This window comes from Vulpes vulpes, chromosome 16 (assembly GCF_048418805.1).
Source record: "Vulpes vulpes isolate BD-2025 chromosome 16, VulVul3, whole genome shotgun sequence".
NCBI lineage: Eukaryota > Metazoa > Chordata > Mammalia > Carnivora > Canidae > Vulpes > Vulpes vulpes.
In genome coordinates, this window is record NC_132795.1 from 49,403,394 (window position 1) to 49,430,924 (window position 27,531).

At 48.3% G+C, this 27,531-nt stretch overlaps 1 long non-coding RNA gene across 1 annotated transcript; it reads left to right on the forward strand.

The window, feature by feature from the left end:
• The first annotated feature begins 1,619 nt into the window (after positions 1-1,619).
• Positions 1,620-27,531, forward strand: LOC140595934 (uncharacterized). The gene is made up of 5 exons (XR_011997918.1): positions 1,620-2,068; positions 18,538-18,765; positions 22,021-22,119; positions 23,878-24,028; positions 25,157-27,531. It is a non-coding gene; the product is annotated as an uncharacterized lncRNA (long non-coding RNA).

Consider the following 27,531-nt stretch of genomic DNA (forward strand, 5'->3'; position numbering starts at 1 on the left):
CGGGGGAGCAAGCAGGAGAGTTGAAGGCAGGGCAGAGGAAGGGAGGGGAAGGGAAGGGGACAAGAGGTGAGCAGAGGACCCCGGGGTGGCAGGGGGAGGGACTGAGACTTGGGCTTTGAGCGCCAGCCCCTGCTTCACACAGTATTGTGGCTTCTGCTCTGTGCTGGAAGGTCCAGAGGGCGGGGACAAGGTCTCATTCACTCATTCATTCATTCATTCATTCATTCATTCGCAGTGTTCCCTGAGCACCCACGGGGCACCAGGCACTGCCCTAGGTGCTTAATACACAGCACGAGCAAAGCAGGCAGGCCCGGCCCTCAGGCCTGGCCCACGCACACGGCCCAGAGGCCCCGACGGTGCAGCGAGCCTCAGGCTGCCAGCCGGTGGGGAGGAGGCCTCAGGAACCCGCTTCCTGCTCCCCGTGCCACGTCCTCGGGGAGCTGCAAACACCCGGTGTCCCAGGGAGCCATCAGGACTGGACCGAGCGGCACATGCATTGCTGTTTAAAGAGAAGAGTTAGGGTGACCAACACCAGGCTGGTGAGAAACATGCAAGTGAGCTTGAAACTCGTCCCTCCTGCCTCAAAAGCGACGTGTCCACTCGTAAGGTCACGGCTACGGGGTGCCTGGGGGGCTCAGGGGTTGAGCATCTGCCTTCAGCTCAGGGCAGGTCCTGGGATCGAGTCCCGCATCGGGCTCCCCACTGGGGGCCTGCTTCTCTCTCTGCCTGTGTCTCTGCCTCTCTCTGTGTCTCTCGTGAATAAATAAACAAAATCTTTTTAAAAAATTTTTAAAAACTAAAGTCACAGCTGCAGCAGCGTCCTCAAGAGAGCCACCTGCTGCCCAGCCTGGAGCTTGCCTGACTGTGGGACAATGAATGAGCCAACAAACGCATCATCTGGTCCCATCAGCTTAGCGTACAGGGGCCCGGACAGGGGAGCCCTACCCAGCCTTACAGAGGCTTTTTCACAAGAGCTGGATCCGGGCAAGTCTTGGGGTCGCCCTGTGGGGGGGGCGGGAGAGGGGAAGGGGTCCTGGAGCGCCCTCTGCAGGGCAGGGAGCCTCGGGCCCCTGGGGGGTGGGGGCCAGGGCGCAGGTGGGGGCTGTACCCCAAGGCGCTGCCCAGGCCTCTGTGCCCACCTCCCCACCCCGAAACCCGGGGACCCAAGAAGGCTGTTTCTGTGAGCACAGCTCTCCCTTCCCGATTACCATGGTTTTTTTTTAGTTTAAACAACCAAAATTTTCCTTTTATGCCCTTGCATTTGTTTTCCGAGAAGATGATTACCCATTCACAGAGTATTAATGATCTATTAACATGGAACGCTGGGGAGAGGGCTGAGTTGTGGGCGGACGCACATTTTTATTCAAATAGAGTGCATAGATTCTCGATTAAAATGCTTCACTTAGAATGGACACTTGGTTCCAGGCCTCCGTGGGCACCCGCTGCCAAGCGCCCCCCTTGGTGCGGCCTCGCTGAACAAAGGGTCTCTATTCAGAGCGCGGGCTGTTTGCGAGTCCAGGGCGGCCGAGTCCCCGCGTCCTCGATGCTGCTCGGCTGGTACAGCTCGTCCCTGGAATGCGTTTCTGCAGCAATAAATCAGATGCGCGGGCTGGTGCCGAGGGAGGGGAGCGCCCTCCTGCCCCGGGGCCTCTCCTCCTAGGCCTCCCCTGAGCCCTGGGCTCCCTTCCCATCTTCCCCGGACGGCAACGGGCAGGAGGCTGGTCAGCCCGCCCCGGCCTCCCTCCCAACCACAGCCCGGGCCGCACATCCCTATCCTGACCGCCCTGCCTTGGCTCCTATCCTGCCGCTTCCCCTGGGGCCATGCCCTCGGGGCTCCTGCATCTGCCCCCAAACCAATCAACAGGCCCAAGCACACCCAGACGGCACGGGCAGTGGAGACCAAACCCCCCTTGGGGTTCTTCTGTGTGCGGGGCTCACAGGTCCCAGGACCGGCCTTCGACCTGGCGGTGCCCCCGAGGGCTCAGGGCTCGGCTACTGGGCGGCCCCAGGACTGGTTAGGCACGATGCTCCCTGGAGAAGCAGCACCAGGACCTGGACTCGCCACCAGGTAGGCCTCCCGCCGCCCTACACACTGTCCTCTGCACCTCCATGTTCTCATCTGCACAGTGGGTACAGCCAAGCTCCGCCGTGCTCTCCGCACAAGGAGGAGCTGTGATCGCTGCGGAAAATAGTAAAGTAGTGCGGTGTCGCCATCATTAGTATTATGGCAATAACAACACCGGGACCGGACAGCTTGCTTCCAGTTCAGACCCACACAGAGGGAGTATTTCCATCCGTCGGCTGCGGAACGGGGTGCATGGAGTTACAGGACTCACCCGAGATGCCAGATGAGGGTAGAGCCCAGTTTCCCATGCACCGTGCCACGATGACTTCCCTGCTGCTGGGAAATACACTCAGTTCCCTGGGGTTTGGGGACCCCTCTCGCTCCCTCTATGCCCCTCAGACCTTCAAGACAAGTACTTGCATTGGGTTTGGGGAAACTCTGGTTTGGCCGAGGTCAGGCCTGTTCATACCTGAGCCCCAAGCCCATCTGACCACCTCAGAAGTGAGCTCCCGCACTGGGCCTGCTTGGGGTTCTGGAGGGAAGTAGGGTGGGGGTCTCGGGACACAGCCTGAGGGCTCCTGAGCGTAAGCGGCCCTTGAAGATCTGCACTTCTAGAGCCCTTCCTTGATGCTCCGCAGCACGCTGCATTTTGGAGCCCCCCTCCTCCTGTCCTGGAACACTGCCCTCCTATCAAACTCTGGACAGTTCTGCTGACGACCAGGCCACAGATATCAGGACCGCCCTGGAGCCAGAGAGACCCAGGTTCGAGGCCTGCCGCCCCGTGGCAGGTGGCAGGTGGCAGTTTGCAGACTTTCCCCAGGACTGTATCCTGAGATTGAGCCCCCACTTTGTAGGGCTGCCAGAGGGGTGAGAGAACATGGCGTGTTGGTATAAATGCTGTCACCATGGTCCTGCAAAGGGTGGGCATGGTCCCCGAGGCCTGTCTTTGGCCCCAGAATGCAGGCTATCCCACTGGGTATAGACAAGGACACCACCTGCCAAGCCCCGCCTTGGGCAGCCACCAGCGAGGGAACAGGACGTTCCCAGGACTCAGGTGGGCCCTTCATGCCTCCCCCAAGAAAGTCAGGCTCACTGGATCTGAAAGCCAGCCCAAGGCTCCATCCTGAGTTTCCCCCTGAAGGGCAGGCCCACGTCTCTACTGACTTCAAGCGATTCTGGTCAGATTTGAATCCACCATTGTCATCCTTGGCAGTCCCACCTGCCGAGAGGGTCACCAATCCTCCACTGACAGCAGGTGTCAAGAGTCAAGCTCTGGGCCTCAGTGTCCTGACCTGTGAAATGGGCTGGGCGCTCCCTGCCCCCCATGGCAGGTCCTCCTTTAGGCTCTAGTCATCCCATAAGAAAATTATTCACGATTGCTGGGCCCTCCTGGTGCTGGCTCCGCTCACATCCCACATCTGGGAAGTAGGACAGCGTCACCCGCAGGTGACAGATGGGCTGGTGGACTCAGGAGAGCTCGGGACCCCAGGAGCCATGCATGAATGGGGGGGGCAGGGCCCAACTCACCCCAGCCTCTCCTGCCCCTCAGACGACAGTGAGGACGCCTATGCCGAGCCTCCAGAGCAGGGCCGGGTCCAGGGTCATGGGAGGGAGGTGACCAGGGTACAAGGTGGAAGATGGAGCAACAGCACAGACCCTGTGTGATCCTGCGAGACGCACATCCTTGAACCTGGCACCCTTGGCCTGCCTCACTTCACCCTGGCCCCAGCCCCACTGAAATGGCCACAAGGACAGACATCTTACTCCCAGGGCACAGGCACCCGGGATGCCTGCACTGGCCGGCTGGGCCCCACCATAACCTGCTGTAGGCCACACTGACCCAGCCTGCCTAGCCACGCCCACATGAGTCACGGTCAAGATCCCGGCTGGCCAGCGGGGATGTCACCTGGAAGGCTGTCCCTGCCAACCTGTCGCATGGCCAAGAGCACAGTCCCTCTTTCTTCACTGCCACTCAGCTCATCTTCAGGGTGGAGACCTCTTGAGAGCAGCATCCAGATTCTCCGGAGGGATGGGATGTCTCGAGCTATGTGAGTTCATTGTAAAAGGAACCAACCTTGGAAGCAGGGGCTGGGGGCATTCATAATACAGCCATGTCCCCAGAATCTTCTCCGGGGAGCAGGCAGGGGTGCGCTGGCTCAGAGAGCTCTGAGGCAGGGTCCTGTGGGCCTCCTTGGTCCTTGGCATGTCTATGAGGGCAGCATGGCCACCAGGTCACATTCGTCGTGACAAGTATCCAGCCCCCTGGGCACTCCTAGAAGGCTTACTCCCGAGCTCCAAAGACAGCAGACTTATTCCCTGGGTCCCCTTGGAGGCCACCAGGCAGACGGAAGAACACAGCTCCCTGCTTCCTGGTCATCAGTGACAGATTCTCTCAATGACAGACTCCAGCTTTAATTTCTTTAAGCATTTTGGACATAAACATGCTGCACGAGAATCCTGATAATAAAATCCTTGGGTATCATATCCATTGCTTGCTGTTCTGCTACCTCTTGCTCGTGGAAGCTTATTTCATGATGTGTTGGTAAAATCTTCATTGTGAGCTCACATTCCCTTGATGTTACTATCTGGCTGTCCTCAGGGCTCCAGGAAACTGCAAGAGGGATTTATTTGCTTTGTCCAGAAGCCTGGGGTTGATTCTGGCCCAAGACCATAAGAGAGCTCTTAGCTCCCACACCTTGCTGGGGACTCAAGGACTCTCCAGAGCAGAGGCCCATGGAGCTTACTTTGGCCTCATACTCACTCTCCATTAACGTTCGAGAGTCCTCTTTCTCCTACTTTTCCCCTTAGTGATGCCTCTCACTTCCCAGCCATGCACCAAAACTCCCTCTGCAGCAGAGCTCTGCTTTGAGTTATGATGGAAAGATGACCATTACTCTGCCATAACAGCAAGAAAATACCACATAAACCACAAAACTGCACTCTATAAGTCTTCAAAGGGCTATAAATGGAAGAAAAGTCTAAAGGAACCAAATTCCAGAGAAAAACAAGGCCTTCATAGATGACCCAAGACCAATGTCTGCCATCTGATGTGGGGTGGCCACCAAGTCTGGGGCCTCACGCTTCTAACTGCCATAGGCAATGAGACTTCAAGCTCAAGGAGAAACCAGCCAAACTTTTAAAGCACTGTGGGCTTCATGGGCAGACTGGAATTTGAAAGTGCCCCAATGGTAAAAATAATCCCTATTGCTTGATACTGGGCAGATGGGGGTGAGGTTGGAAAGCAGAGAGACCTTGAAGATTCATGATGTTTAGGGTCCAGGGTCCTGCTGGGGATGAAAGGGTGTCTGACTTTATTCTCAAAACAGTGGAATCTCTGGGTGAACTAAAATTAATCAAAGCTCTAGCTGGTTCCCGACAAGCTCAACTTCTGATAGGACCAGAGATTAGCCCCTCCATGGAAGTTGCAAGAGAAATTGGAGTTTAGGGTTGAGGACAAAGAGAGATTAATATAGTCTCCTGGGCCTTGCAGAAAGAAAGGGCCTGACCCCATATCAACATATTTGAAATCAGACATCAACTAAAACTAACCAGCAGTGAGGCCAGCCCAGCAGCTGGACTCTTGGTTGAAAATGTGACCAAGAACCAAGAGATAAAACAGTTAATAGGAGCAGATGCACAGGTGATCCACATTGTTGGAATTAACACACAGCAACCTTAAATTTTTATTATCATTTTGTTAACTAATTTAAAGGAAAACATGGTAAGAATGAATGAACAAAGATTATGGACTGTTCAAGGCAAAAATATTAGAACACTGTGGGGTTTATAACATGTAGAAATAAAATATACGACATTATAAGAGCACAAAGGGTATAAGAGTTTAATGGGATTTATAAAGTTGTGATGTTCTTATATCATGTTTGAGGTGGTATAATATTAATGCAAGGTGGATGGTGATCATTTAAAAGTTTGTGTTGTAATAGAGCAACCTAGAGCAACCACTTCAAAGAAAAGAGGTACTAACAAGCCAAGAGAAGACATACAATGAAATATTTTAAAACACTAAAATTCAAGAAAAATTATAAATAGAGAACAGATAGCACAAATAGAAAATAAATAGCAAGAAAGTAGACTTAAATCAAACTTTATCAGTAAGCTAATTAAATGTGTATGGAATAAGGGGATCCCTGGGTGGCTCAGCAGTTTAGTGCCTGCCTTCAGCCCAGGGTTCGATCCTGGAGTCCCGGGATCGAGTCCCACACCGGGCTCCATGCATGGAACCTGCTTCTCCCTCTGCCTGTGTCTCTGCCTCTCTCTCTATCTCTCTCTCTCATGAATAAATAAATAAAATATTTTTAAAAATGTGTATGGAATAAGTACTCCAATTAGCAAGCAGGACTGTCAGATGGTATAAAATTAAATCAAAATATTCCCAACACCATTTGGTGAAGAGACCTTTTCCATTGGATATTCTTTCCTGCTTTGTCAAAGGTTACTAAGCCATCAAAAAGGCTGAAATCTTACTATTTACAATGACATGGATGGAACTGGAAGGTACTATGCTAGGCAAAATAAATCAATCAGAAAAAGACGATTATGATATGGTTTCACTCATATGTGGAATTTAAGAAACAAAACAGAGGATCACAAAAGAAGGGATGGGAAAATAAAATAAGATGAAATCAGAAAGGGAACAAACTATAAGAGACTCTTAACCATAGGAAACAAACTGAGGGTTGCTGGAGGGGTAACTAGTTGATGGGCATTGAGGAAGGCATGTGATGTAATGAGCACTGGGTGTTATATGCAACTGATGAATTACTGAACTCTATATCTGAAAATAATGATACATTATGTTAAGTAAATGAATTTAAATAAAACAAGTTTAAAATTTCTAAAAAATAGAATATGACAGGTCAATATGTCTTAAAATCATAGATGTAAAAATTTTGAACAAAGTATTAGCAAATCAAAACCTGTGTGTGTGTGTGTGTGCACGTGTGAGTGTGTGTAATAAACAAATGGGATTTATTCAAGGTGCAAGGTTGGTTTAACATTTAAAACTTAATGTAGGGGCACTTGGGTGGCTCAGTGGTTGAGGTTTGGCACAGGTCGTGATCCCAGGGTCCTGGAATCGAGTCCCGCATTGGGCTCCCCGCAGGGAGCCTGCTTTTCCCTCTGCCTGTACCTTTGCCTCTCTCTGTGTCTCTCATGAACAAAGAAATAAAATCTTTAAAAAAAAAAAAACTTCAGTGTAATTCACCAAATCAATAGAATAAAGGAGAAAAAAACATTATCATCTCAATAAATACAGAGAATGCACTTAATAATATTCAATACCCACTCATGATTGAAAAGAAAGGTCTCAGAAAAATGAACTAGAAGAAACTTCTCAATCTAATCGAAAGTATCTACCAGCAACAAAAAAGAAGAAAATGAAAACCCTACACCTAACATCAAACTGAAAAATATTGAACACTTTAAGATTAGGAACAAGGCAAGATATCCTCCTTCACCACATCACCATTTTACCATTACTGGGGAGGTCCTACCTGGTTCGGTGAGGCTAGAAAAGAAGCAAAAGGGAGAAAGATTGAACAGCAAAAGGTAAAATTGTCTTTATGGGCAGATATGACTGTGTATACAGAAATCCTAAGGAAACTATGAGAAAAACTACTAAAATTAACAAGCAAACTTATCAAAATCACAAAATATAAAGCTGGAGTGACAAAAGTCTCTTTTATTTTTATGTTAGTAATGAACAATGGCAAAATGAAAACTTTAAATACCATTTATAACAGGATCAAAACATAGCCAATGGCTAAGGACCCATCTAGCTAAAGATGTGCAAGACCTTTACATCATAAACTATAAAACATATTGAGGAAAATTAATTTTTCCAAATACGTGAGCAAGTATGCCATATTCATAGATTAGAAAATGCAGTATTGTGAAGATGTCAATTCTCCCTAGGCTGGTCTCTAGAGTTCACCTAATCCCAATAAAATCTCAGCACATTTTTAAAGGAAATTTCAAAGCAAATCTAAAATTAAACTGGAAGTGGAGGGCAGCCCGGGTAGCTCAGCGGTTTAGCACCATCTTCAGCCCAGGGTGTGATCCTGGAGACCTGGGATCAAGCCCCACATCAGGCTCCTTGCATGGAGCCCGTTTCCCTCTGCCTGTGTCTCTGCTTCTCTCTCTCTCATTCTGTGTCTCTCATGAATAAATAAATAAAATATTTTTTAAAAATAAAATAAACTGGAAGTGTAAAGGACTTAGAATATCCAAGAAAATCTTAGGAAAAAAAGAATAAAGTTGAAGGGCACTGTCTGATTTCAAGATTTACCATAAGGCTACAATAATTAAGACTGTGTGGTATTAGTGCAAAGACAAATACATCAATGGAATAGAATAGAGTCCAGAATAGATCCACACATATATATTCAGCTGAGGTACAAGAGCAATTCAGGAGGCAAGAGCAAATCTTTTCTTTCTCTTTTTTTTTGTGTGTGTGTGTATGTTTTTTATTGGAGTTCGATTTGCCAACATATAGTAGAACACCCAGTGCTCATCCCATCAATGCCCCACTCAGTGCCCGTCACCCAGTCACCCCAGGCCCCCAGGCCCACTTCCCCTTCGATTACCCCTTGTTCGTTTTCCAGAGTTAGGAGTCTCTCATGTTCTGTCTCCCTCTATAATTTTTCCCACTCATTTTCTCTCCTTTCCCCTTTATTACATTTCACTATTTTTTAGATTCCTCAAATGAATGAGACCATATAATGTTTGTCCTTCTCCGATTGACTTATTTCACTCAGCATAATACCCTCCAGGTCCATCCACGTTGAAGCAAATGGGTATTTGTCCTTTCTAATGGCTGAGGAATATTCCATTGTATACATAAACCACATCTTCTTTATCCATTCATCTTTCGATGGACACCGAGGCTCTTCCACAGTTTAGCTATTGTGGACATTGCTGCTAGAAACATCGGGGTGCAGGTGTCCCGGCGTTTCATTGCATCTGAATCTTTGGGGTAAATCCCCAGCAGTGCAATTGCTGGGTCGTAGGGCAGGTCTATTTTTAACTCTTTGAGGAACCTCCACACAGTTTTCCAGAGTGGCTGCACCAGTTCACATTCCCACCAACAGTGTAAGAGGGTTCCCTTTTCTCCGCATCCTCTCCAACATTTGTGGTTTCCTGCCTTGTTAATTTTCCCCATTCTCACTGGTGTGAGGTGGGATCTCATTGTGGTTTTGATTTGTATTTCCCTGATGGCCAGTGATGTGGAGCATTTTCTCATGTGCGTGTTGGCCACATCTATGTCTTCCTCTGTGAGATTTCTGTTCATGTCTTTTGCCCATTTCATGATTGGATTGTTTGTTTCTTTGCTGTTGAGTTTAATAAGTTCTTTATAGATCTTGGATACTGGCCCTTTATCTGATAGGTCATTTGCAAATATCTTCCCCCATTCTGTAGGTTGTCTTTCAGTTTTGCTGTTTCTTTTGCTGTGCAAAAGCTTCTAATTTTGATTAAGTCCCAATAATTCACTTTTGCTTTTGTTTCTCTTGCCTTCATGGATGTGTCTTGCAAGATGTAGCTGTGGCCAAGTTCAAAAAGGGTGTTGCCTGTGTTCTCCTCTAGGATTTGGATGGATTCTTGTCTCACATTTAGATCTTCCATCCATTTTGTTTTTATCTTTGTGTATGCTGTAAGAGAATGGTCTAGTTTCATTCTTCTGCACGTGGCTGTCCAGTTTTCCCAGCACCATTTATTGAAGAGAGTGTCCTTTTCCTGTTGGATAGTCTTTCCTGCTTCATCAAATATTAGTTGACCATAGAGTTGAGGACTCATTTCTGGATTCTCTGTTCTGTTCCATTGATCTATGTGTCTGTTTTTGTGCCAGTACCACACTGTCTTGATGACCACAGCTTTGTAGTACAACCTGAAATCTGGCATTGTGATGCCCCCCGCTCTGGTTTTCTTTTTCAATATTCCCCTGGCTATTCAGGGTCTTTTCTGATTCCACATAAATCTTAAGATGATTTGTTCCAACTCTGTGAAGAAAGTCCATGGTATTTCGATAGGGATTGCATTGAATGTGTAAATTTCCCTGGGTAGCATTGACATTTTCACAATATTAATTCTTCCAATCCAAGAGCATGGAATATTTTTCCATCTCTTTGTGTCTTCCTCAATTTCTTTCAGAAGTGTTCTGTAGTTTTGAGGGTATAGATCCTTTACCTCTTTGGTTAGGTTTATTCCAGTATCTAGTGCTTTTGGGTATAATTGTAAATGGGGCTGATTCCTTAATTTCTCTTTCTTCAGTTTCATTGTTAGTGTACAGAAATGCCACTGATTTCTGGGCATTGATTTTGTCTCCTGCCACACTGCCGAATTGCTCTATGAGCTCTAGCAATCTTGGGGTGGAGTCTTTTGGGTTTTCTTTGTTCGGTATCATTTCATCTGCGAAGAGGGAGAGTTTGACTTCTTCTTTGCCAATTTGAATGCCTTTTTTTTTTTAAACGATTTTACTTATTCATTCATGAGACAGAGAGAGAGAGAGAGAGAGAGAGAGAGAGAGGCAGAGACACAGGCAGAGGGAAAAGCAGGCTCCATGCAGGGAGCGCAATGCGGGACTCAATCCCGGATCTCCAGGATCACGCCCTGGGCTGAAGGCGACGCTAAACCACTGAGCCACCTGGGCTGCTCTTGAATGCCTTTTATTTCTTTTTGTTGTCTGATTGCTGAAGCTAGGACTTCTCTACTATGTTGAATAGCAGTGGTGAGAGTGGACATCCCTGTCATGTTTCTGATCTTAGGGGAAGGGCTCCCAGTGTTTCCCCATTGAGAATGATATCTGCTGTGGGCTTTTCGTAGATGGCTTTTAGGATGCTGAGGAATGTTCCCTCTATCCCTACACTCTGAAGAGTTTTGATCAGGAATGGATGCTGTATTTTGTCAAATGCTTTCTCTGCATCTATTGAAAGGATCATATATGGTTCTTGTTTTTTCTCTTGCTGATATGATCTATCACATTGATTGTTTCATGAGTGAACCAGCCTTGCATCCTGGGGATAAATCCCACTTGGTCATGGTGAATAATATTCTTAATGTACTGTTGGATCCTATTGGCTAGTATCTTGTGAGAATTTTTGCATCTGAGTTCATCAAGGATATTGATCTATAATTCTTTTTGGGTCTTTGTCTGGTTTTGGAATTAAGGTGATGCTGGCCTCATAAAATGAGTTTGGAAATACTCCATCCCTTTCTATCTTTCAAAACAGCTTTAGTAGAATAGGTATTGTTTCTTCTTTAAACAATGTTTGATAGAATTTCCCTGGGAAGCCATCTGGCTCTGGACTTTTGTGTCTTGGGAAGCTTTTGATGACTGCTTCAATTTCCTCCCTGGTTGTTGGCCTGTTCAGGTTTTCTATTTCTTCCTGTTCCAGTTTTGGTAGTGTGTGGTTTTCCAGAAATGTGTCCATTTCTTGTGATTGCCTAATTTATTGGTGTATAGATGCTCATAATATGTTTTTAAAATCGTTTTCAATTCCTTGCTATTGGTTGTAATCTCTCCTTTTTCATTTGTGATTTTATTAATTTGAGACTTTTCTATTCTCTTTTTAATAAGGCTGGCTAATATTTTATCTATCTTATTAATTCTTTCAAAGAACCAACTCCTGGTTTTGTTGATCTGTTCCACAGTTCTTCTGGTCTCTATTTCATTGAGTTCTGCTAGAACCTTTATTAACTCTCTTCTTCTGCTGGGTGTAGGTTTTTTTTGCTGTTCTTTCTCTGGCTCCTTTAGATGCAAGGTTAGCTGGTGTATTTGAGTTTTTTCCAGTTTTTTGAGGGATGATTGCATTGCGATGTATTTCCCTCTTAGGACTGCTTTTGCTGTGTCCCAAAGGTTTTGAATGGTTGTATCTTCATTTTCATCAGTTTCCATGAATCTTTTTAATTCTTTTCTAATTTCCTGGTTGACCATTTCATCTTTTAGCAGGATGCTCTTTCACCTCCACGTGTTTGAGTTTCTTCCAAATTTCTTCTTGTGATTGAGTTCAAGTTTCAAAGCATTATGGTCTGAAAATATGCAGGGGACAATCCCAATCTTTTGGTATCAGTTGAGACCTGATTTGTGACCCAGTATGTGCTCTATTCTGGAGAAAGTTCCATGTGCACTTGAGAAGAATGTGTATTCAGTTGCGTTTGGATGTAAAGTTGTGTAAATATCTGTGAAATAATCTGGTCCAGTGTATCATTTAAAGCTCTTGTTTCTTTGGTGATGTTGTGCTTAGAATATCTGTCATTTGCAGAAAGTGCTGTGTTGAAGTCTCCCAATATTGGTGTATTATTATCTAAGTATATCTTGACTTTGGTTATTAATTGATATACTTGGCAGCTCCCACCTTAGGGGCATAAATATTCATGATTGTTAGGTCTTCTTTTTGGATAGACCCTTTAAGTATGATATAGTGTCCTTCTTCATCTCTTACTACAGTCTTTGGGATAAACTTTAATTTATCTGATATGCGGATTGCCACCCCTGCTTTCTTTTGAGGACCATTTGAATGGTAAATGGTTCTCCAACTTTCATTTCAGGCTGGAGGTGTCCTTAGGTCTAAAATGAGTCTCTTGTAGACAGCAAATAGATGGGTCCTGTTTTTTTATCCAGTCTGACACCCTGCGTCTTTTGATGGAATCATTTAGCCTATTCACATTCAGAGTAACTATTGAAATATATTAATTTAATGTCATCATAACACCTATTGAGTCTCTGTTTTGTGGATTATTTCTTTGGACGTCCTCTTTCTTTCACAGAGTCCCCCTTAATATTTCTTTCAGAGCTGGTTTGGTGGTCACATATTCTTTCAGTTTCTGCCTATCTTGGAAGTTCTCTATCTCTTCTATTCTGAATGAGAGTCTTGCTGGATAGAGTGTTCTTGGCTGCATGTTCTTCTCATTTAGGACCCTGAATATATCCTGCCAGCCCTTTCTGGCCTGCGAGGTCCCTGTGGAGAGGTCTGCTGTTCACCTAATATTTCTCCTCACATAAGTTAGGGATCTCTTGTCTCTTGCTGCTTTAACAATTTTCTCTTTATCTTTGGAATTTGCAAGATTCACTATTAAATGTTGAGGCGCTGAATGGTTTTTATTGATTTTGGGGGGGTAACCTCTCAATCTCCTGGATCTGAATGCCTGTTTCCCTCCCCAAATTAGGGAAGTTCTCAGCTATGATTTGTTCAAATATGTTTTCTGGCCCTCTGTCCCTCTAGGCACTCCCTGGAATCCCAATTATATGTAGATTTTTCCTTCTGAGGCTATCATTTATTTCCCTTAACCTTTCCTCATGGTTTTTTCATTGTGTTTCTCTTTTTTTCCTCAGCTTCCTTCCTTGCCATCAACTTGTCTTCTATGTTGCTCACTCTTTCTTCTACCTCATTAACCCTCATCATTGGGACCTCCAGTTTGGATTGTATCTCATTTATTTTATTTTTAATTTTGGCCTGATTAGATCCAAATTCTGCAGTCATGAAGTCTCTTGATTCCTTTATGCTTTTTACCAGAGCCACCAGTAGCTTTATAATTGTGCTTCTGAATTGGCTTACTGACATCGAATTGTAATCTAAATTCTGTAACTCTGTGGCATAGAGTACTGTTTCTGATTCTCTCTTTTGTGATGAGTTCTTTCATCAGTTTGCTCAGTGCAGAGTGGCTGTATGAGCAGGCTAAGTCAAGAATATCAACCATGACCTGGGATCCCTGGGTGGCGCAGTGGTTTGGCGCCTGCCTTTGGCCCAGGGCGCGATCCTGGAGACCTGGGATCGAATCCCACATCAGGCTCCCGGTGCATGGAGCCTGCTTCTCCCTCTGCCTGTGTCTCTGCCTCTCTCTCTCTCTCTGTGACTATTATAAATAAATTTTTTAAAAAAAGATTTAAGAATATCAACCATGACCTAAGTAAATTTCAGCCTAGATGATTCTGATGAGGTCAGAGACCAGAAATTGAAAACAAAGATAAGAAAGAAATAAAACAAAAGGACCACTAAAGTGAAAAGCAAACCTTAAAACAAAGTAGTAGAAAATAAAAGGCCAAGAATCCCAAAGGAGAAGAGGGGGAAAAAAAGAAAAAGAAAAAAGGAGAAGAAAAAAGGGCGGGGACTGGGAGATGGTGGTGGTGACAAAGTTGTAGTGGAGGGAGAATGTAGTTTACCTGAGGGGTCCTAGAGGGTGATCCTCTTGGTTCTGAGTATATTAAGTTCTGTATGTTAGAAGATGCTCAGTCCCAAATGTATATAAACCAGAAACACTTGTAGAAAGCCCCAACATTGACCACGAAAACATAAATGAGATAAAAGAGGGGGGCAGAACAGTAACTTCTTGCCACATACATCCATCAAGGCAAGAGAAACAAAAGCAAAAATGAACTATTGGGACTTCATCAAGATAAGAAGCTTTTGCACAGCAAAAGAAACAGTCAACAAAACTCAAAGACAACCTACAGAATGGGAGAAGATATTTGCAAATCACCCATCTGATAAAGGGCTAGTATCCAAGATCTATAAAGAACTTATTAAACCCAACAGCAAAGAAACAAACAATCCAATCATGAAATGGGCAAAAAACATGAACAGAAATCTCACAGAAGAAGACATAGACATGGCCAACAAGCACATGAGAAAATGCTCCACATCACTGGCCATCAGGGAAATACAAATCAAAACCACAATGAGATCCCACCTCACACCAGTGAGAATGGGGAAAATTAACAAGGCAGGAAACCACAAATGTTGGAGAAGATGTGGAGAAAGGGGAACCCTCTTGCACTGTTGGTGGGAATATGAACTGGTGCAGCCACTCTGGAAAACTGTGTGGAGATTCCTCAAAGAGTTAAAAATAGACCTGCCCTATGACCCAGCAATTGCACTGCTGGGGATTTACCCCAAAGATACAGATGCAGTGAAATGCCGGGACACCTGCACCCCGATGATTATAGTAGCAATGTCTACAATAGCCAGACTGTGGAAGGAGCCTCAGTGTCCATCAAAATATGATGGATAATGAAGATGTGGTCTATGTATACAATGGAATATTCCTCAGCCATTAGAAACGACAAATACCCACCATTTGCTTCGACATGGATGGAACTGGAGGGTATTATGCTGAGTGAAATAAGTCAATCGGAGAAGGACAAACATTATATGGTCTCATTCACTTGGGGAATATAAAAAATCGTGAAAGGGAATGAAGGGGAAAGGAGAAAAAGATGAGTGGGAAATATCAGAAAGGGAGACAGAACATGAGAGACTCCTAACTCTGGGAAACGAACTAGGGATGATGGAAAGGGAGGTGGGCAGGGGGTGGTGGTGACTGGGTGACGGGCACTGAAGGGGGCACTTGATGGGATGAGCACTGGGTGTTATTCTACATGTTGGCAAATTGAACACCAATAAAAAATAAGTTTATTTAAAAAAAAAGAGGGGGGCAGAATGGGAATGAGGAATCTCACAGAATAAACCAGCCGGTATACCCCTTGGTTCTGGGTGCATGCTGTTCATGTTTTAGAAGGTATTAACTTCCACCATTGTAGAACAAAATGAGGCAGAGAAAACAAAAAACACAAAACAAACAAACAAAAACATATCTTGTATATCTTCCAAAATTAAGTTGACTATGTTGAAGGGAATCTTGAAGTGGAAAATATATCTAGGACCTGTAATTGTAGAAATATGAAAGTCAAAAAGGAAGAATCTTAAAAAAGAAGAGGTGGTAAAATATTGTAGTTAAAGTGGAAAAAGAGAAAAAAATGGAAATTTACAGTCTGATATAAAAACGAGTTGTACCAGAAAAGGAAGAAAAAACTAGGAGGAGTACCCTCTATTTCTATATACTGTAAATCCCTTGACTTCCCCTAGAGCTTTCCAGTGCTGCTCGGTCAAGAACTTCCTCTTCCCTGGTTCTCTCAGCTGGCCTCTGCGGGAGGGGCTGCTGTGCTGATTCTCAGGTGTGTGCACCTTGGGGAAATGCCCCACCCCCTTCAGCTCAGTGGGAGCTGTTGACCCCGTGAGGCCCCTGTTCCCTGGCAGTCCCACTCCATCCCAGGCACAGAGTGACACCAGGAGAAACAACAACACTGGTGGAGGCCAGCTCTCCAGCTCTGGAGTCAGCTCCCCCAGTAACTACCCGCAGCTCCCAGTCCACACTGGTCTAGGTGCTCCCGGGGCAGTGGACTGTGCTGACCTGCACAGCTTAGGGTTGCTCAGTAGCAGGAGGGTCCTTGCTGTCCTGTGCCCTCCCTGCCTCCCCCTATCCCATGGGGACCACAGGATCATGGGCTATGTCCCCCAGTGCCCTGAGATCTGGGGCTTGTGCTGCTGGAATCGCACTCCCAGGATCGTGGCTCCCAAAGGCAGCAGGGCCCAACCCCCTCTTCCTGAAGCACCCACCTGACCAACCAGCACATTTTTTCTAGAAGAAAAAATATCTTCACTATTTAGGGGTCGGCAGATATTTTTAGAGAGGACACAAAGAAGTAATCGTGAAAAAAAAATGTAATTTTGCAGAGATTTAAAACTTCCGTTCCTCAAAGGTACCACTAAATGAAAAGCAAAAATCAATAATAAAAAGTCAATGTGATTAAAAATGGGCAAAAGATGTGAATAGGCAACTCACAAAAATGGATATAGTCTGAGCCAATTAGGAAACACCCAGTGCACAGACTCATTAGTCATCAGGGAAGTGAACATTAAAACCACAAGACAGGGGGATCCCTGGGTGGCTCAGCAGTTTGGTGCCTGCCTTTGGCCGAGGGCACGATCCTGGAGTCCCGGAATCGAGTCCCACGTCGGGCTCCCAGCATGGAGCCTGCTTCTCCCTCTTCCTGTGTCTCTGCCTCTCTCTCTCTCTCTCTCTCTCTCTCTCTCTCTTTCTCTCTATCATAAAAATAAATAAATAAATATTTAAAAAAATAAAATAAAACCACAAGACACCATCTCACACTCACCAGAAGGGTTAAGAGTGGAAAGGTCCTCTGTGACACGCATGCATGATGTGGAAGCACAGGTGCTCTCACACCCTGAGGTGGGTAAGGCGAAAATGGCAAAACCACTTTGCAAAACCTTGTGGCAGTGTATCCAGAAATTAGGTGTACATTAACCATCCACCCAGCCATTCCACGCCTGGGGATGTACCGAAGAGGACGTGTATGGCCGCGGAAGGAAGAAGTCATGCTATTAGCTAGAAACTGGGAATAACCCCAATGGTGTTCAATGGGAGATGAATAAGTGGTCATACACGCACGGAGTGGAGTGCGTTACACAGTGAAAGGAGCAGACCTCGGGTTCGCACAAACACACGGTGCATCTCACAGAGGGTGTGACATGCGGGAACACACAGGGCATCCTTCCGCCCGCACGGTTCAGGGCCCGGAACTAAGCTATGGTTGGAGCATCAGATCGGTGGCAGGGGCAGGGAATGGCCGAGAAGGGGCCCTTTGGAGCAGACAGCCCGCCACGTGGCTGGGACCCAAGTCTAGCTAGCGCTGTTCTCCGCTATTTCTCAAGAGCCGCTCCCGTGTCACCCAGGCCTTGCGGGGGGGGTGGGGGCGGGGGTGACACAAGGCCATGCCTCATGCCAGAGGAGCTGCTTTGGGCACTTCAGGTTCCGTGTCCTCGAGTGCATTCCTGAAACTCTGTGGGCTTCAGGTTCCCCGGCTCTAAAATGGGGACAGGCAGCTGACCCCTGCGCCCTGTGCTCACCCTCCAGAATCTGCCTCTCCTTTCAGTCGCCTTTGTGGGCAGTGAAGGAAGGGGGGCACTGGGTCGCTGTAGGGAGGATGCAGTGGGGGGGCAGCGAGGGGAGGGCCTCTCTGTGTGCAGGCTCTGCAGGTGGCCTCTGCTCCCAAGGAGCTCCCGCAAGGAGCTCCTCCCCCGGCCTCTGTTCGGCAAGGTATGGAGCATCTCTGGCCTTGTCAGATGCTGCAGTTCCTACCTGTCCATGGGAGCCAGTGCCACCCCCCAGCACCCCTGGGGTAGGCACTTGAGAAGAGCCTGGAAGAGCCTGGAAGAGCCTGGAAGCCAGCACCTGCCCTGCGGTGAGGGGCAGATGGAGGGGCTCCTTCCCCAGCCGCACACAGAGGCAGGCGGGCGGGCACAACCCAGGCTGGGATCCTCACCTGCTGGGAGCCTGTTCCCTAGGGCCCCTGTCCCTTGTCAGTGGCCCTGTCTCCCTGGCCACCCCACTGGTAGAGCCCCAGGCAGGGCTGACGTTCCCCAGCCTCGTTGCTGCTTCCCCTATAAACGCGCCAGCAAGGGGGGCTTCACCAGCTGACAGGGCCTTGGGGCGGGCGAGAGGAGGCGCCACCACTTTGGGGTATTGAGCAGTCAGCATCCACATCGCGAGGGAGCTGGGGTCCCCGGCAGCGCCTGGCCCTCTCTAGGGGGTTGGCCGCAGCTCAGCCCACAGAAGTTCTCGAATTTCAACTGTAAGCTTGGTCCTTGGTGTCCTCGTAGCCCACAGAGGGAAGATGAGCAGGGACAAGACTGTCACCGTCTTGGCGACAAGGATGCATCCATCCCCCTGTCAGCGCCTTGTCTGACGCTCGGACACCCAGGGGAGTTTTCACGCTGGAGCCCGACACTTGCCAGGCCTATGACCTCGTCGACCTCATCTCTAAAGGCCAGTGCACAACCTGCGCATCCTGCCGTGCCCCGACCCCACCGCGGGGGCTCCCCCATCAGGTGCCAGCAGCAAGGCCGCCCACCCCCCAGAAGGGCAGAGGCAGCTGCCCTCCCCTGGCCCCCGCCCAGCAACATCCCCCTGACTCCAGGGGTGCTCCTGGGCCCGAGATAGAGATGAATTTTTTCTTCAGAGAAAATGGATGAAAATCTAATTGTGGCTTGAACGAGAAGGGGTGGGGGGGCAGCTTGGGGGTGGGTCTGGGACAAAGGGGGGAGAGTGAGGCCTGATCAATTGTTTCAATTTCAAGAGGCTGCAGTAAAATGGTTGGAAGACAGAGTTATGTGCCTCCCGAAAATGTGGCAATAAATAAGGGAAATCACCCAGAACGAATAGCAGCAGCTGTTTAGATGAGCAGAGGAGCCGGGACACAGGAGGGGTGGCCCCAGCCAGCAGGGGGTGCGGCGGGTGAGCAGAGGCCCTGGGGTGGGGGGGCCCCGGAGGGAGCACAGCCCCCACCCCGGTGCCCTCGGGGGTCTCCCCTGAGCAGGAAGCCCTTAGGGAAACCCCCGGCCAGAGCTGGGCTGTGTAGACGTGTCCCTGAGCCATGGCCTAGTGGTTCAACCGATGCTCTGCAAGCCCCACAGCCTGTGCCTTGACGTCATGACGGCGCTGCCCCCGGGAGAGGAACCCGGGCAGGGCACGGCACCTGGTCTCCCCAAGGCCCCACACTGTGTGCCTCTTCCCACCCCAGGGCCTGCCTGGCTGCCCTTGCTGATGAGCCGCTTGGGCCCTGAGATCACAGGCGCGGGGCAGGCGCCTCCGGCCTGGTGGTTCAGTTTGCAGGACAACCAGTCCCTTCCCTGGCCAGGCCCAGGGGTGTCCCCCAAAAGCTGTTCCTCCACAGGGAAACGTGGGGGGGTGGGAAAGACATGGTCCCCTGCTCCGGCTCTAAGCGGTGGCTGAATGGAAACAGCCCGGGCACCCGCTGCCCACTGTCTCCGCATCCATGAACAAGTCGCCTCACTGTGCCTCAGCTTCCCTGTCTGTGTCATGGAGACAATAGAATCCCAAAGTCGAAAGAGGCCACAGAAGTCACCCAAGTCCAGCCCCCTAGACTACGACCATTACGCTCTACTTACACCCCTTCCCAGGTGGGGCGCTCACTATACCCCTAGGTCTTCAGGGACAAGAATTTTCCTTCATATCGAGCCTTGAGCTCCCTCTCTTGCCTTGGAACCACTCAGGAAGTGTGTGGCTTGGGGCAGCTCCCCCTGAGCCTTCGCGTCCTCACTGCCTCCCCCTCCCTCTCCCACTCCAGCCTAGGCACACAGCAAAGACGGAGTCCCAGTCACTTAGAGTCAGCCCACTTCCTATCCTCTCCTGAGGGCTAACACTTTTTTCCAAAATGTTTCCTGCTTTCTGCATCAACTACTGGGTCACAAGAATGCTTGATGGTGTCCAGCCCTTGCTCTACTCCCAGGGTGCTGTGCAACATTGGGCAAGTCACGTTAACTTCTCCGGTGCCACGGATTCCCCACCGGTAGAGTAGGGATGAGAATGCCTCCTCACAGGGCTTCTGTGGGACTTAGAGGGGTTGGTTTAGGTACAGTGTTTAGAATAGATACTAGCAATAGGCGCAACATAAAGTTAGTAGTCCTCACCATCATCTTCATCACCATCAACGTCACTGCCACCATCACGATCACCACCATCAGCACCATCACTACCATCACCATCACCATCACCACTATAATCATCACCATCACCATCACCACCACCATCATCACCACCGTCATCACCATCACCACCATCAATGCCATCAACGCCATCAACACCATCAGCACCATCACCACCATCAACACCATCAATGCCATCAGCACCATCACCACCATCACCACCATCACCACCATCACCACTATCACCGCCATCAACACCATCAACACCATCACCACCATCACCACCATCAACACCATCAACACCATCAATGCCATCAGCACCATCACCACCATCACTACCATTACCGCCATCAACACCATCACCTCCATCAGCACCATCAGCACCATCACCACCATCACCACCATCACCGCCATCACCTCCATCACCGCCATCACCTCCATCAGCACCATCACCACCATCACCACCATCACCACCATCAACGCCATCAACACCATCAGCGCCATCAGCGCCACCACCATCACCACCATCACCACCATCACCACCATCAGTACCACCACCATCACCACCATCAACACCATCAGCATCACCACCATCACCACCATCAGCACCGTCTGCACCATGTTACCATTACTTTCCTGCTGTTAGCATTTCCCCCACCCAGCAGACGAGACTGCAGTAAGTGCTCTGAAAGGGACACTCCTGCACTGGAATTGAAAGTCTCTTTAGCTCTTGCTCGGTCACACGTTTCTGCTGCCAAGTGACAGCTGCATTGCAGACTTATGTGAGGTCACTCATCCCACTGGTGTAATTGACCTAAGCAGCCTTAATGAACTCAATGCCTTCCCATCCCGCCCTCAGGATAGAAAGGGCTGCTCTATCTCTGCTCATCCCTGATGCAATGGCCTTCTCTGGGTGAAGTGTCACTCAGGGGAGGGCGGGAACACACATCTCATTGGCAATATTCATTTAGGGCAGCCCAGCTCCACCTTCACGTCTATAAAGTCCAACATCTACTCCAAGTCACCCTGTTCAGGCAAGAAGGGAAATATCTGATGTTTCCATAGCAACCACCCGACCCATATGTTCATAGGCTTTGCTAGGGGATTTGGGACCGTCACTGCCATGCCATGACCCAGGGCCCACCATCTCTCACCTGGGCCACGGTAATCACCTCCTCTCGACCTCCTAACTCCAGACTTGCCTCCTCCAGCCCATCCTCCACCACCACTGTCCCAGCAACATTTATAAAAGACAAACATGATCAGGTCACTGCATGTTTAACAACCTTAGAGCTCCCAATGTCCACAAGATAAAATTCAAAATACTCAGCCTGGAACCAAGTGACCCCCTAGATCTGTCCCTCAACTACAACTTTCTCTGCCTTGTCTTCGGTTATTTCCTGCCCATATCAGATTCCTTCCACAGCCCCTGCCCACAGGATGTAGGCATTCTGTTCCCTCTGATGGGGAGGCTCTCTTCCCCAACGCCTCTGCTCACAAACCAGCGTAAGGTCATCTCTTTAGTTCCAGCTCACAGTACACCTCTCCTGGGAAGCGCCCCTGCATCCCCTGCAGATATGCCAATGTTGGACCCCCCCCACCACACCAGCTGCATCTTATTAATATGTCTGTTTCCAGATTGCTCTTCACCATGTGCATGCTGACGGAATCAAGGGCGAGAAGCACAGTCAAACCATCTCTGGATCCTGGGCACTGGCACAGTGGGATGCTCAGAAGGTGTTGGATAGATGATGCATGATGTATGGATAGATCCACTCACAGATGGATGGATTCATGTTCCTGGGACATCATGACTGCCTTGGGCCACAGTAGAGTGGGGCTAGAGCTGGGTCACAGTGTGCTTCAGGACCTGCTTTGGGACCCATGGGTGGATGGGTGATGGGTGGGTGGATGGGTGGATGGATAGATGGGTGGATGGAGGGATAGATGGGTGGTGAGTGGATGGATGGGTGGATGGAGGGATGGTTGGGTAGCAGGTGGGTGGGTGGATGGAGGGATAGATGGATGGGTAAGTAGTTGGGTAGGTTCCTGGATATATGGGTTGATGAATGGACACATCAGTGGATGGGTGGGTAAGTGGGGAGATATGCAGGTGAAAGTCTTCAAACCCAATTTGAGAGCGTTTTTTTTCTCTAGCAAAGACATTAAGTGTAGCTATTTAGAACCCAAATGGATATACTTGATCTGCTCTATCTTCGTTTGTGCTTGGGGTTTTGTGCTTATTTCTTGTGTTCTTTCTTCTCTTAAAAATGTTTTGTACACATTAATATAGTGATGTTGGGCTTTCATTCTTAACTACTGATTCTGAAAGTCTCAATCCTGTTTTCAATTCTGCAAGAGCTTGCCTTTATGTTGGTGATAGTATCCTTTATTCTCCAAGTCTCTGTAGGTCAAAGACAAGAATGAATCTTTATCTTCTAACTCCTTCCTTTTTAGAAAAAGTATTGAATGCACTGTCTTCAGGCCACTGCGGAGCCAGTGGAAACATCGGGGAAGACTCAATTCCAAGAGTCCCAGGAGGCAGCTGGGATTAGGGATCAAGGTGGCCCCAGAGCTGCGAGCCCACTTCCTCATTCACTCAGTGCCCCCCGCCCCCCTGGTGGAGCCTCTTGGGTCAGCTCCAGCCCTGGCTCCAAGCAACCCCCAGTGGGGCCTTCACCAGCAGGGCTGTCATCATGTCCTGGGAGAGCCTGACATCCAGCACGTGTGCCCCAGTTCTGGGTCGCTGAACTTTGCTATAGCAACTATGCATTTTGAATGGAAATGTACGCAGAGTGAGGAAGGCGATTTTTCTCATTGCTAAAGCAAGAGAAATCCCATGTTGGCTGTCACTTATATGCAGGGTACCCAGGTCCTGCAAAGGAAGAGCATGTTCTGGAGGAAAACATCCCAAAGCAGGAGGGGGGTGGGCGGCCCTGGGCTGCATTCCTGCCCTCCCAAGCCCTGGGCTGTGTCCTGACCTTTTTGGTAACATTTCATCCTCCCAGCAACCCTCTGAGGCTCCATTTCACCGGTGAGTGCCAGGGGACAAGATGTCACTCACCCCAAATCAACAGCCACTAACCAGCAGGATGGGATTCCCAGCCCCACGGTGTGGCTCGCAGCCCCTGCTCCTTCGGGCGCTCTAGGCCTGTCCCTCCTTTGTCCCTCTGCCACCTGCCACAAGGTCTTCCCTGGGCCTGGAAAGTTCTCCAGCTCCGCTTGGGCTTAGATGCACAGAGGGTCAACGTGCAGGCCCCTGAGAGAGGCCTGTGCAGAGTTCCGGCTTTGTCCCCTCCAGCTTGGGGTCAGGAGCAAAGTCTCCAACCCCGGGAACCTCTAGGCCTTAGCTCTGCAAAGACACTGGAGCACTGACCTTCCGGGGCAGCAAGAGGGTTGAGACGTGAGGCGAGCTCTGGGCTGTGCACAGTGATGGCGCCATGTGGCGCAGCTGCTGGGCAGTGGCGCAGTTATCACAGCCTGTCCCCTCTGCAGGAAGTGGTGCCGGCGAGGGCCTCTCTCCCCATCACGAGCTGCTTCCATTCCCGGCTGGACGCTGGACCTCAGTCCCTGGGGGTGAAGACCTGACCTCTCCCTCCGCAGCCACTTGGGAGGCACCAGGTAGAGGGACGCCGAGATCCCAGAGGTGAGTGGGACAAGGAGGAGAAGGCCTCGGGCCCAGCTTGAAGAAGGCTTCCAGCCTGTTGGGGAGAGGAGGCCTGGGGGGTGAACAGCAGCCCCAGATAGTAGACCCCCAGGGCTGGGGAAGCTTCCAGGTCACTGAGCCTCGTTCCCCCCTGGAGGATGAGTCTCCATGGTACCCAGCCTACGGTTGTCCAGCTTAGTTACCTCTGACGATGGGCAGTTCACTCCTCCTTGCCTCTTGTTGGACAGCTCCAATCAGTTCTCCCAAGGATTCTCCTTTTTTTCCTGAAGTCTGATCTGTTTCTCTTGGTTGGTTTGTTTTGTGATATTATTTTGATTTCTTGGGGATTTCTCCAAATTTTATCAAAAACGTATTCTCTTAGAATTCAGTAATATTCTATTTCAGGGCACCTGGGTGGCTCATTTGGCTGAGTGTCTGACTCTTGATTTCAGCTCAGGTCATGATCTCGGGGTGGGGGGATGGTTGTGGGATCGAGCCCCGAGTCAGGCTCCACATTCTGCGAGGAGTCTGTTTGAGATGCTCCTTCTCCCTCTCCCCCTCCCCCTGCCCATGTGCTCTCTCTCTCTCTCTCTCTCTCTCTCAAATAAATAACTACATTTTTTAAAAATAATATTTTATTTCATTTTTTAAAAGATTTTATTTATTTATTCATGAGAGACACAGAGAGCGAGGCAGAGACACAGGCAGAGGGAGAAGCAGGCTCCATGCAGGAGCCCGACTCAGGACTCAATCCCAGGACCCAGGATCACACCTGGGCCAAAGGCAGATGCTCAATCGCTGAGCCACCCAGGCACCCCACTGACGTGATGTCTTGACAGCAAGCGCACGTGCAGTGAACTATTCAGGCTGCAGACCTCCTTTGTGAGTCCTGTCATTGGCTCCGGGACCACTGTGGGGACATTCGCAGTGACGCACTGGCAGAACTGGTGCAGTGCTGGGTGCGGTGGAGGCCATGCCACCGAGGCACACCAGCCGCCAGGGTACCCTTTGCCCACACGCTTGCGGGCAAGAAAAGAAAAAACAGCATGTCCTTGACAAGCAGCACAAATCGTTAATATTATCAAGTTCTGATGACCACACATCTTTTTAACATTCTGTGTGTTACAGTCTGAATAGTTGATGTCCCCCGATTTGCAAATGGGGAGATCCTACCCCCAAAGTGATAGCGTTGGGAGCAGCTGGGAGCTCTGGGGGCGCTGAGGTAATGAGGGTGGAGCCCTTGTGAATGGGGTTAGTGCCCTTATGAAAGGGACCCCATGGGGCTCCCTAGCCCTCCCACCGTGTGACGGTGCAGCGAGAAGATGCCGGCTGTGGGCCAGGAGCAAGGCTCCCACCAGAGAACACCGCAGCGGTGGCCCCCAGATCTCAGACCTCCAGCCTCCAGAAATCCCTACTGCTTACAAGCCACCCGGTCTGGGGACAGGAACCAATTGAGACTACAGGTGACAAATGGCAAGTACTGAGAACAACTCTGCCACGTGCCGAGTGCTCCCCTCGTCTTCGGGGAAATCGTTCAGACAATATTTGAGTTATGAGCTGAACTAGCTCCTTTTCGTGGAGCGCGATTTTTACTTAAAAGGACCACTGACAAAAGGTGGTTATCCAGATACGGGTGTTCGGCAGATATTTTGTTCATTCAGACATGAACAGGGTAAGCCTATCATTCAAGGAAAACAACTGACAACAGCCATTGCCAATAATAACATCTGAGTTGTATGTGAAAATCTGAATTTTAGAGAACTTGTCACTAGTACTGTGATGAGCTGCTTCTCAGCAGTGATTTTTCTGATGAGATCAGTGATGACGATAACAAGTTTGATTATTTGTATTGAGGTTTAAAAAAATGACATAAAATTCACCACCTCAACCAACTTTAAGTGTCCACCTCAGGGGCGAGGAGCACATTCACGGTGTCATGAAACAGATTCTGGAACATTTACATCTCGCAAATGTGAGACATCCGTACCCATTAGGTATTTCTCCTCCTCCCGGAGTCCCTGGGGACCACCACTCTATTTTCTGTGTCTCTGAGTCTGACTATGCTAGAGATCGCGTATTAGTGGAAGACAAACACGGTATTTGTGGTTTTGTGCCTGGTTTACATCACATGATGTCTTCGGATGAGGTCTTCAAGGTCCCCCCATGTGTGTGATGGCATTTCCTTCCTTCCTCATGCTGAAATTACTCCACTGCACGTACGGTCCACATTTCATTTATCCATCCATCTGCTGGTAGATTCCGGGTGTTTTCAGCTCTTGGCCACTGTGAATACTGCTGCTATTGACATGGGTGTAGCATCGTTCTTCAAATCCCTGCTTTCAGTTATTCTGGAAATACACCCAGAAGTGATGTTGCAGGATCATAGTCTAGTTCTCTTTTCTATCTTTTTTGAGGAGCTGCCATCCTGTTTTCTATATAGAGGTGGCAGCATTTTATGACCCCATCAAAAGTACACAGGGTTCTAATTTCTCTATCTCCTCGCCATCATTTGTGGGTTTTTTTTTTCTGTTGTTGTTCTTTTTCTTTAACTAGTCACCATCCTAATGGGTGTGAGTTGATAACTCACTGTGGTTTTGCTTTGCATTTCTCTGATGATTAATGTTGAGCATCTTTTCATCTACCTGTTGGCTTTTGTGTATCATCTTCGGAGAAATGTCTATTCAAGTCCTTTGCCCATTTTTAATTGGGTTATTTGATTTTTGTTGTTGTTGAGTTATAGGTGTTGTTTATTATTCTGGATATTAACCCCTTTTCAGATACATGATTTGCAAGTATTTGCTCCCATTCCATAGGTTGCATTTTGACTCTGTTGCTCGTGTCCTTGGATGCACAAAGCTTCTTAAGCTTGATAAAGTTCCCTCTGCCTATTTTTTGCTTCTTTCAACTGTGCTTTTGGTGTCATATCCAAGAAACCATTGCCAAGTCCAGTGTCATAAAGTTTTTCTCCTATGTTTTCTTCTAGGATTTTTGAAGTTTTAAGTGTTATGCTTAGGTCTTTAATCCTTTCCAGAGTTAATTTTTGTGTCTGGTGTGAGATAAGGATCTAACTTCATTCTTTTCATGCAGACATCCAGTTTTCCTAAACCATTTGTTAAATAGATTTTCTTTTCCCCATTGAGTGGTCCTGGCTCCCTTGTTGAAGACCACTTGACCATATATACATAAGAGCTGATTCCTGGGCTCCCTATTCTATTACATTGGTCTATTTGCCTGTCTTTATGCCAGGACCACACTGTTTTGATTATTGTAGCTTTATAATATGTTTTGAAAATAGGAAGTTTGAGTCCTCCAACTTTGTTCTTCTTTTTCAAAATTAGTTTTGTTTATTTGGGGGTCTCTTATGTTCCATATGAATTTTAAGATGAGTTTTTCTGTTTCTGAAAAAAAATGTCATTGGGATTTTGACAGGGGTTGTGTTGAGCCTGTAGATCACTTTGGATAATATTGACATCTTAACACTATTAAATCTTCCCATCCATGAA